Source organism: Bidens hawaiensis, unplaced genomic scaffold (assembly GCF_021521415.1).
Source record: "Bidens hawaiensis isolate Kalapana, Puna unplaced genomic scaffold, B.hawaiensis_p1.1 tig00057607_1, whole genome shotgun sequence".
Lineage (NCBI taxonomy): Eukaryota > Viridiplantae > Streptophyta > Magnoliopsida > Asterales > Asteraceae > Bidens > Bidens hawaiensis.
This window is the reverse complement of record NW_027500371.1, coordinates 34,698-47,066: the sequence shown is the minus strand read 5'-3', so window position 1 is coordinate 47,066 and position 12,369 is coordinate 34,698. Positions and strand designations below refer to the sequence as shown.

Genomic DNA, 12,369 nt, shown 5'->3' with positions numbered 1-12,369 from the left:
GACCACATGAAGAATGAGACTTTGAACCGTCTCAAGTCGTACAAGGATCGTCCAACAAGGCCCCCACACAAACGTTGTTTTGGGCATGTGGCGAATCCGTTTTATCAGGCTCCACCAAAGAGGAAGTGGAGGAACACCTCAAGTGACTCAGATGTCGAGGACCTTCCGTATCAGAAAACCAGTGATGAATCAGACACTGAAGAGGAAGTAGTCCCTGAGGACACCAGGACTGATGCAGAGAAGGAAGCTGATACCTACTTAAATGTTGAAGATTTGGAAACCGGTGAAGAAGTAGTGTTTGAGGAGCAGCCTGCTGATCAACCGACAGGTGAAGAAAGGCCGGCGAAGAGACAAAAGAGGAAGGTTACTCGAAAGTACAGGAATTTATTTACCAGCCAACCTCGTCCCGCAATGTTACCATCAGTTGGGACCTCTTCTACTGCTCCTCCAGCACAACAAGCTCCTCCTCCAACACCTCAGTCCGCACCACCACCTCCTCCTCAACCTCAACAGGAGATCTCCCTCCCTCCCAAGGTCGCTTCTGAAATTGCCGACCTGCACAAGGCGATGATGCAGATGTTCATGTTCAGGACACAGCAGGAAGAGCATAACAGAATCAGAGATGAACAATTGGCTCAACTTCAAGCTGACAACGACAGGTTGAAGATTGAGAACACTCAGCTCACTGCTACTGTTGCTGAACAGGGATCTGCTATCACAGAGCTCAAAGAGTCAAATCAAAGCCTGGTAGAGTCCAATAAAAGCCTTGTGGAGTCAAACAGAAACCTTGAAGCTAAGGTGACTGAGCTTAAAGGAGACGTTCTTCGTCTGGAAGGTCCAGCTAATGTTGATGTGGACACCGACGAGCTGAACTCAGATGATGATGAAGGTGAAGGTGATGCTGATACATCAAATGTCCAACCGCTGCAGTCAAAAACAGCAGCGGAGTTTTTCACGTATCTCTTGGACAACCCAGATGAACAGCAAATCTTCTCAAGTGGAGACTTGGAAGAAGGTGAGATTTCGCACAACTTCACGGAAGAAGAGCTAGAGCAAATGTTCGAGTTTTCAAACGAAGAAACAGGCAAAGTTCTGGCCTTGCCTTCAACAGAATCCACATCTGCTGCAGCGGCTTCAACCGACTCACCATCACCGACGGCCGCTGATCCGACACAAGTCGATCCTCCTCACTTCGAAGATGTCGAAATAGAAGACTTGACAAGGGAAGAATATCCTGAGTACTACACGTCGCAAACTGACGATATTCCCAACTCATCAAGCTTCTTTCAAAACGTAAACGAGGAGGAAGTGCAGAAGAAGGCTGACGAAAGGTCAAATGCTATGAAACAGCCGTCTGAAGCCGATCAAGCCGAATTTAAAGACAAAACAGAAGAATGCAAGAAAGCGTTCAATGCTATTCTTGAAAAGATCAGGTCTAAACGCCAAGCGAAACCGACCATTCCTCACACAAAGTCATATGATACTAAGGGTCGGAGAACCTCTGGAGAAATCCTAGCTTGGGCGTGTCTGAAAGACCTGAACTGCGTAGCTGTCAAAAGGGAAAAGGGGGTTGAGTACTATCAACGAATCACAGACTTGAAGACTCTTCCAACTTACGATCTTAATCGTCTTAATTACCTGGACATGCTATACGCAAGCTCATCTCCATTCGCATCGTACTATCAGAGTGTATTACGAAAGGAATACAACTCAAAATGGAGATTGATTACACCGCAAAGGCCAAAGCGTTATACAAGTAAAAAGGAGATCGATCCGATCACCAACAGGCCGAAAGTCATTTTGAAGTACATGCCACCACTTACAATGAAGAAGATTCCGCTACGAAAGATGAAGCAGGACTTCTACAAATCGTTCAGGCATTGGTACTACGACGGAAGACTACATGAAGCAGTTATAGTGCTCAACGACAATGGTAATTGGAGCACAATCCGCATTTTTGATCCTATGTGGCTCACCAACTTGTCAAGGGAGGATGTTTTTACTCTATACAAGACAGAAATTCTTTATGCCCCCGACGACATGGAGCAAGCGCTAAAGTACAGAAATGTCATTAGGATCTGTTTTGCCTATGACATACATGCAGGATCTAACTGGAAGGAACAACAGAAGAAATATACACAGGGAACCAGTGATTAATTGTTATATGTTTTGTTTATTTGGTTTCTTTGTAATTCAAAGTTTTATCTTCTGGTTGTAATTGTTTTTGGAGTGATTTTAATATACTTTGGAATATTGTGCTAGATTATGCTTTACTTTCATGTTTGATAATCTACTACAACTGTGCTTAAATGTTAATCTTATATTCCATTTGACAGCATCTCATGATATGTGGAACCTATGGTAAGTCTGACGGACTGCACCATTGGATCGTGAGATAACTCCATGAAGACAGGAGTTTGGTGGATGCAATGAGGGCACCACTAGCTTTGAGAACAGAGAGGGAGAGATAACTCCAAGGGGGAGTTGCAGTCGAGCAAGAAATCTCGATTGGTCAAAACATAAATAGAACTGGCTCCAAGGGGGAGTTTGTTAGGACATGAAATGTCATATATATGTCCCCAGTTCTATCAGGGTAGGTCGGCGTGAGACTAAAGATAGTGAAACCTAGTTAACGTATTGTAAATGTCAAACGAAAACTGGTTCGATCGAACAAAAGGTTGATTCGATCGAACCAGGCTCATTCGATCGAACAAAGCTTCACTCGATCGAATGAGAGACTCATCCGATCGAATGAGTCTTCGATATATAAACGTTACTTAGGGATTTTCAGAGAGAGAGCACACATAACACACATACACAGCCGACCTGTTCCCCGGAAATCCTCTCTGCCCGTCAACCCCTTCGGTCCTTTCCTCCGCACCTGGTCGTCATATCATCCTAGGAATTGCTACCGTTTGTGTCGTTGATTACCACCGAGTCGCCGTGTTAGTAGGATTCCGCACTCTAACACGTTGCCCCCGAGAATCGTTGGGAAACCGTCTCCCGATCGGTCCTAACAACTATTCACCAAATACTTTTCATCTACTCTCTCTCTCTCTTCTCTCTCATATTTATCCTTCCAAACCCTAATATGTTCCAAATTTTTCAAAGATCCGGCCTTCATTATCATCTATGAAGTTGAATCCAGATCCAACACCCTCGGTATATCATCAACATACCGTCGTTCATCCTCCATTCTTTGTTTCTGGGTTTTCGTGGATTGAGACGGCGGTTCAGATGAACCGTCGACTAGATCTACGACTGGATCTCCATAAGTGGTGTTAATATCTTGATTACAAACTGTTATTAGATTATTCAACCATGAAATCATCTTTGTTTATTAGTTTTTAGAGTTATTTGTGTACAGTTTGTAGATCTATAGTTGTTCATAGGTTCTGGAGTTCATTTGAGTATGTAAACCAAAGGGGTTTCAAACCAAACTTTCTAGAAACCTAATTCGTGGTTAGGCGACACCTAGGGGAAGAAAAAGGGGCAAAAATTGGCTTTGTATAATTTTTTCGCATGAAGTTGTTTTTCCTTCGCATGCTCATGCGAAGCGAAATGGTTTTCTGTTTCGTTTCGCATGCCCATGCGAAGCGAAACTGACCCTCATGCGAAATTCTCATACTTAGAAAATTTTTCAGAAAGATCAGCCTAATGCTTCTGGACTGTTTTGGACCGTTGGACTGTTTGGACTCTGGGACTGTTTTGGACTTAACCTTTGTACATATTGGACTTAGTAACTTCTAAATTGACTAAAATTAACTTATTTACTTATTAAAACTAAAATGTTCATAATTAATCAACTACAAGTAATAAATTAAACTAAGTAATATGAAATATTTAAGGCCTTTATATATAACTTATTTAGTTTTTCTTTTACATTAAATGATGATTCTCATGATCTAATTGTCTAATTTCAGGGTCACAATCTGTTTTGTGCTCTCGGGTTACCAAACGCTAAGGCAGATAAAGTGTTCACGTCTATGGTCAAGGGGCTTAAGCAATCACCCCTTGCACATGCTATCATAGCCAACCCAGCTATTTATTACAAGTGGGTTTTGTACTTCTGGGCTTTTGCCAAGATTGCTGATGATTCTCTGTCTTTTACCACAAAGGTTGCTGGAAAGGAATTGACAATTACGGAAGGAGATATCAGAAGGGTGTTAAAGTTTGCTGATAAGCCTAATTATACTTATGAGAAGGAGATGTGACAAGCATGGGATACGATACGGAATGGAGGAGTTTGGAGAAAAAACATCTCCCACCATATTAGAGATTTCTTTTCCACATCGTGACTCACTGCTTTGCAGACATACGTGGAGGGTTTGATAGTATGAGAGTCGATTGGGTTCGTATTATGTTCGCCTTGACAAGAAGGGAGGAGTTCAACTACTCTCGGAGGATATTCTTGTGTATGTTGGGAAGTATCAGGAGTGAGGTGACCTGGCTCATGTACCCGAGATTTGTACAGATGATTCTAGATGATCTAATTCCAGATGTTCCAAGACCAGGGTCAAAGAAAGCCAAAGACAAGAAATCCCTTCCAGAGCCCTATCACGTTAATGAGATCAAAACATCGATTTTTGGTGTGCTGTTGAGCACCAAGGGCAGGGGACATCAATATGAGGGACCAAGACAGGGTCCTAAATTTGGATTATTTGAAGAGACAGAGCCTGCTGGGGATGAGGCTTCTGTTGAAAGTGGAGAAATGGTTGACTTTGATCCTGAGGTTGAAGCTGAACAAGTGTCATCAGATGAACCAGCTGAGGGCATAACGAAGGGAAAGCATGACTTGAAGAGGAAGGCTACTGACAAGCCTTCTGTTAGTAGTGCTTCGGGCAAGGAGAAGGTCGTTTTTTTTGAGGAGGAAGAAGAAGAGGACGTTCAGCCCTTGAAGCGCATCAGGAGACTTAGGGACTCCAAGAAGGCTCCTAAGCTCATCGTCAAGCTTTCCACTACAGGTAAACCATCTACCCCACCTGTAGTCACCAAGGAAACCATAGCCCAAGTACTTAGAGACCTAGATGTAGCCAAAATCCAAATCCCAACCTATAGGAAATCCAAATCGAGAAAGAAAGAAAAAGTTAAGAAAACCAAAACCATGCTACACGACTCACCCGATTCTTCTCCCGAACCCTCACCAACTGACCAACACATATCAACCTTCCTACCAAAATTACCTGAATCCCCACCTCAATCACAACCACAACCAACCACTCCTCCTAAACATATTCAAACCGAAACATTACCATCCACACCACCTACCCAACCAGAACCATCCCAAACCACTACATCACCCACTCAACCTGTCACCGAACCCCCAACCACCTCAATATTCAATTCATCTATATTTAGCTCACCAATCCAAACCACAAGCCTATGGAGCCAAACTGTTATATCCTCACCACATGCCAAACAACCAATACCACCCACCACTACAACTTCACCAATCCTTACCCTACCTTTGCAAGCAACCTCGCCACCCATATTGTCCATCACACCACCATCTACGATCATTTCACCCAAACCCATTGCCCGAGGAAAGTCTTCGACACCTCCAGTGTATGCTGACCCTATCCTCCATAGGATCATCGCATTGGAGGAATCTAATGCGAAGAGGGCTGAACGTGAGATGGTGCTCCTAACATTTATAAAAGACATGAAGAAAAAGGGGCTTGAGGATGAAAAAGAAAAGGGGGAGTTGAAAACTAGGGTACAGGTTCTGGAGGAGGAGAAGGTGGTGAATGAGGCTCAATTGGAAAATCAAAGATTGCTGATCGACACGCTTCACACCAGAGTCCAGAATCAACAATTGTTGCTGAACCACGAAGCCTCTCAAAACGCTAATCTGAGGGCAGACCACTCCAGGCTTGTTGACAGACTGGCTACACTTGAGAGAAACTTACCAAGTGCAAGTGCTCTCAGAACAAGTCTCAATTAGAAGATCGAGGATGCAACGAGAAAGTGGGATGTTGAGAGTGAGGCTACAAACTCTAGAGTCACGAGTTTAGAGAATCAGCTAGCATCATCCACTTCCTTCGATACACTCATAGCTGAAAATGCGACACTGCGAACCGAGATGGAGGCTATTCAAGCCAAAGTCAAGGAGCATGATCGCTTACATGAGCTTCAACTGAAAACAAATGAAGATCTGGTGAATAAGTATCAAGCTGCCTCAGACCTTATGGGTATGCAAGATGATGAGTTTCACAATCTGGAGGGCAGGCTTGATGCGGTGTTTAGAGCATGGAGAAGGTCTGGTGAGACTTCTCGGGTTGGTGGATCCCAACCCACCAACCAGGTCCGAGTGTGGCCTTGCGAGCTGCAAGGGTTGTGGCGTCTGAGGGTGAGGCAACTGTTGGTCGTTTGGTACAACAGGGTGGCCAAGCCACTAGTGGGGTAAGTACCAGCTTGGGTCCTGAACAACAAGCACAACCTCAGGTCCAAGCTGGTGGTGAAGACATAGGTGATGATGGTGATGACGAAGATGATAATGAAGACGATGATGATGATGAAGACGATGACGATGACAACGTCCACGATAATTTTGATGATGACGATGATGATGATGATGATGATGATGATGATGATGATGATGATGATGGAAAAGGTAGAAATGGAGGAGATGGAGGGGCCGGGGCAGCAGGAGGTGGAGGTGGAGTTAACACTCAATCACCTCCACACACTCAACAAGATGTTCAAGACCCTGCTTCTCACGACTCGGCCGGCAAAGTCAGGCAGCACGACTCCGTGATTGACAGTATGTATAAAGATTTGTTTCTTGATGATTTTGCAGGTATCATGGATGATTTCATTGAAGCTGGAATGAACTTGGAGCAACTTATTGAACAATATACGGAGGAGGCAGCAGACAATGACAACATCAACTACTCGCCAAATCCAGATACTCCCCCAGCTCAAGTTCAAGCTTCAGATGGTCCTGCCGCTGATCCCACAACTGATACAGCCGCCGACTTGACACACGAACCACCAAAAAAGAAGAGAAAAACGCACATTGTGTCAAGTCGTGCGTGTGCCCGTGTGCTCAATTACCCTTATCATGATGATACGCTGATTGTTTATGCGAAGTATGATAAGAGGAACAGTGTTTAGGCCATCAGGAGATACAGCGGAGACCTTATTTATCTCGACCACCACCAGCTGAAGACATTACCAGAGCTTGATCTCAACTATTTCAGAAAAGCTGTGGGTCGAGGAGAATATGATAATACTTTGGAAGGCTGGGTCAAGACACATCTACATCATCAATCAAAGGTAAACTACAAGGATTTCGAAGTAAATAAGGGTCGGCAATACAAGAACCCAAGAGAGATCGACCCAACTACCGGAGAGCCCCGAACTATGTGGAGATACAAGGCGCCAAAAGACTGCCACGTGATATATCATGGCGAGCTCTATTTTCCCAACCGGTGAGGCCGTCATCCACTACCGTGACATTCATGATATGCTTAAGGATCCCATAACTAAAGGTCTATTACCCATAAGTCTTATGAAAGCGCTTATAATAAAGATGGAATTATTTATGACCATGTATAATAGTATATCGTTATATAAATGACTAATTATTAATTTTCCTCACCGGTTTTGATTTTGTATGTCTCTTAATATGTTCTGCATGTGTAATGACATATAGAAAAATTAGTATACAAATCAAATATTTGAAGGGCTTACTTATAAAATTTTGATCATAACTACTTAGGTTTTAAACAATGACTGCAGTATGATTAATGGGGGTCTTGAGCTGATATTCAATTCAATGACTGTATTTCTCTACTCCAGTTTGAATTTAAAGCTAAAATGAAAGTTAAAATATGCAGACTAAGCTAACGCTCATAATAAATGATTATTCGGCCAAGTGAGAGAATGTAAAAATAAATATATGGATATATATATTTATGTATGTTAGGTCCCATTTTGATATATTAGTCTTTTGTATTGTATTTCTATGTTTTGGGCTTTAGAAGTTTGTTTTGTGTATCTAGGCCCAAGGGAAATAGCTCAAGGGAAATAATGTAAAGAAGCCCATTGGGCATGTGATATAACTTATTTCTCATGCATGCTTCTCTATAAATAGAGAAGCATGCCATGAGAGAAATGTGGTTGATTATTAATAGAAAAACCTTTTGCCAAAACTTTCCAAACACACATTCTTTCTCTCGTCTCTCTCTCTATCTCTCTAAAACCCGAACATAAACTAAAGATCTGAGACGTCTTAGGTTGCTTAGTGTGATTTCCGCTAGCATTAAGTTAGGTTGATCTAAAAACGTTGTTAGATCTACCCGCCAAGGGACCTACAATGTATGGCCATCATTATCATCTATATAATAATAGATCAAAATAATTAAATTATACATTATTACTATATTAGCTAGGTAACTGTTGATGGACCATATTACCCTTTCTTGCTAATCAAGGGTTTCCCCTTGGGTGTATATAAATATATGGAGAAACTTATTAACATTATAACAACAAAACCTTAGACATCACATAAATCTCGTGGCCTATTTTTCTCTCCATATTTACGGTTCTTCAAGAACCATAATCCCCATCACTAATATACATCCTAAAGGGGAACTCGACTAAGCTGACTACCATGTCGTCTTTGAGGATTCTTATCAGCCATGGCTACTCTTTCCGCTGTAACATGTATGTTTTAGTTATAGGTTTATCATAACATTCATGTTTCTATTACATACGTGAAGAACTGATCAATAAACTGCAATTAGATTATTTATTAGAAGTATCGGAAGAGGAGAGTTTTGAGGATTGGGGTTTAACGATAATGATTCAAATGAGGCAGTAGTTGACATTATGTGATTTTTCGCAAAAGATGAACAAAAGAGAAAAATATGATAGAACAACCAAGAAGGACGAATGACCAACAATTGTGGAGGATTTAAAAGTTCAGGGCAAATTATGGTGAAAAAACACAAGGTTGGCAACTTAGAAAGCATTAGCTAGCGGTTTGAGGTGTAAACACTGCCTCTTTCATTTGGTTGTATCATAGTAGCAAGAGGGCAAGTGTGGTTTGGGCGTAATGATGCCGTTTCAATTTCGTTATTTTTCCTTTGTATTTGTTGTCTTCTTTTCCCTTTCTCTTGTATTGTTGGGCTCTAACTTCATGCTTTGAATTCCTATTTCTGGTTTTTAATATAATTGGCCTTACAAAGAAAAATAATAGAGAATAAGGAAGAGAGAGAGAGAGAGAGAGCAGCAGCAAAGAATAAGATTAAGCAAGAAAACCATTTTGTTGGAAAATCGGTTGCAGAAAAAAAAATGGAAAAAAGGGCTACAAGAGGGAATTCAAGCTGAAAAGAAAAAAAAAGTGAAAAACACAGAGTACAGGATTCGAACCTTTTTCCATTAAAATAGCCAAGAGTGTTAATAGAAACTAGCATCATGAACCTGCACACATGCCACTTCGAGAATTCAGTGAGCCTCAGTTTGTTTCTTTATGGTACGGTTTTAAGAATCCTAAAATACTCTAATGAGAACTTAGCATACTAGCATTTCAAAAGTAATTTAGTTAGTTAATAAAACAATTAAATAAAAGAACTTCGGAAAAAAATTGAAATAAAAGAGAAAAGAAAGGGAATGGAAGAATGATTGGTGGTGTGGGTGGGTGAGATTGAGGAAATTAACTCGGTAACATATCAATCACTAGACCAATTAAGTCGTACAAGTTAAACGAAAGATATGTTACCGAGTTAATTTCCTCAATCTCACCCACCCACACCACCAATCATTCTTTTATTCCCTTTCTTTTCTCTTTTATTTCAGTTTTTTTTTCAAAGTTCTTTTATTAGAAAAGGTAATGACAAGTATATCATTCATACCAACAACCACTTTTAATAGGCTATTTATAATGTGTGATATTCAAATTTTTAATAGAATTTTCTAGAAAATGGGATCCTAAATATTTGGGGCCCAAAACGGTCGCTTTTTTAACATCTAGTCGGTTAACTCTAGCCTTGCTAGCACCTAACCATCCGAATATTTACCGTCCCTAACTCTTCTACCAAATCATAGCATCATTAATTTGCTATATTATTATCATTGATCAAATTATAATAGACTTGCAATAAAGACCCGGGAAAAATAAAGGTTGTTAAAAGCAAAAATACTGGTACGTCAAGTAACTAAATAGGAAGTAAGAAGTGTAGGTACATTACAAATAAAACACCATTATTACATCATCTTATATATATATGTGTTTATTAAGAGGAAAATGAAACGTATATTTCCGCTAAGGAGCACCTTCGGCATTTATTTTATGAGTATACGTGCCATGTGTTATGTGTACGTATCATATTAACTCCAAAGAGATACTTTGTTTTCAAAGAGGCCATGTTGATTGAAATTGTAGAAGGCTTCCATACCCTTCTCCACCCGTTGTGTCCATAACTTGTGCCTCATAACCATATGCTTGATCCTGTAACATTAATTATTTCCAACATTTACTTACCTAGAAACGTTTAATTTTTCAACCAATAAACCAAACTGTATAAACATAGGATATGCCATCGTCCATCCTTGTTTACAATAAGTACAAGATATGTTACTTCTACAAAAAGTTTTAAGATCATCTTTTCAGAACCCTAAAATAATGCTGATATCAATAGATTGATCAAAAAGATTCAACCATGTACGGAGTCGTCGACTTCAGATATCACTAAACAAAAAATAGCATCTAATATATACAGTTATATAAAAGAAGAATATATTACCTTCATTGTATCAAAAGCATCCATTTCAGCTGAGTTGAAGTCATAAAACATGCTTGCAGCTGTAAGCTTCATAGACAGAAACTAGGAAACACAAAATATATAATTAAGACCATTAAAAATGTTGCAACTCGATCCCACACGAATCTTAGCAAAGTATTTCCTATTAGCCTGCTATATTTATCCAAATATATATTTGGTATTAGTTGGAATATTTGAATGGAATATCGTTGATTGATTATTTCATACAAGTTACCTCAATCTGATTCTGCAAAGATCTGATATAATTGATAGTTACTTCCAACATTACTGACATTCCCATTGTCTGCAGGTACTCAAGAAAAATAATACAATCAACTTTTAGAGGAGCTGATGGAAAATTATTAAAAAAAACACATATAGAAAGAGTTGTTTCAAACATAAATTATGAATACAAAAAAGATTACATCTTGAGTAAGATGGAAAACTATTAGTTCATACCTTATAACATCCTGGAACCAGTTCTTGCAAGCTTCGCAATTTTCGGTTTATCTTCTCCCTTCTCAGCTAATCCAATAAAAGAAACCGTCAGATTATCAGTATGTTAGTATTATTTCATTAAATTTTTGGTGTTTATGTTTCTAATAAAAAAGTTAAAAACAAGACTTGTCTAGAAAATTGGAAGATATCATGAAACCATAGTTAACTTAGAATTTAACAGTTTTGAATTACTTTTGAATCTTGAAAATTGTAAGTTACATATATATGGTTTCTTTAGGTTCATATAAAAAGAATAAGAGAAGTTTAATGTTGGAAACAAACCCTTTCTGCCAAACTGTGACTATCAGTAGCTTCACCTCTCCTTGCTCTCACATGAACAACTTCTCGCGGTTTCTCCACTTTCGCTGTACTGTTTCTCCCTCTCTTTTTACCACCATATGCCTGAAAATTTTGCATTTAGCTGAAATGGGTGGAGAATAAAAAGCACACGCTAGTATAGATATTTATTCATTTATTATTAAAAAGAAGCTGGTTTAATAATTTAAGAAACAGAAGCATACATGATTTTTGTTGGTTTTATTCTCTCCAGAAACCCTGGATCTCAAGTTGGGAGGAGTTGTGTTGGGATTCCCCAAGCTTTCATCCCCAGATATTCTTTTGATCATATCTTCTGTTGTTGGCGGGAAACGAGTAATGGATCGTAAAAGGAATCGGCTTGATGATCACCACCAAAATTAAAACTTGGATCTTCATCAGTACCATCTAGTAGAGACAAGAATGGAAGACTACGATCATGCCTTAGATTATAAGCGTCTGCGAAATCGTGTCCAGGCAAAGGAGTGATGTTGTTGTCTAAAAGTTCCATGTTTGAGTTGAGTCCTAGGGTAAAGTAGTGATCATCCATTAGATGAAATGGAGTGTTTTGTTTTCTAAAAACAAACCTTCAATGACGTTTCAAAGAAACTGTTTAATAGGAAAAGAAGAGTGCATAGGCTTCTGGACACAACATAGTTAGGTTTACCTACTTTCAAGCTTCCTGATTAAACCAGTAATAGGTTTCCTTATTAAGCATTTTAATCTCTTCTTTATCATTATCATTTTATTGCACTTCCTTTTACCCAATTATTCAATTAGTCATCTT

General features: G+C 39.6%; 1 pseudogene; it reads right to left on the bottom strand.

Moving 5' to 3' along the window:
* Positions 1-10,350: 10,350 nt before the first annotated feature.
* Positions 10,351-12,135, bottom strand: LOC143601902 (transcription factor BEE 3-like; annotated as a pseudogene).
* Between the last annotated feature and the right edge of the window lie 234 nt (positions 12,136-12,369).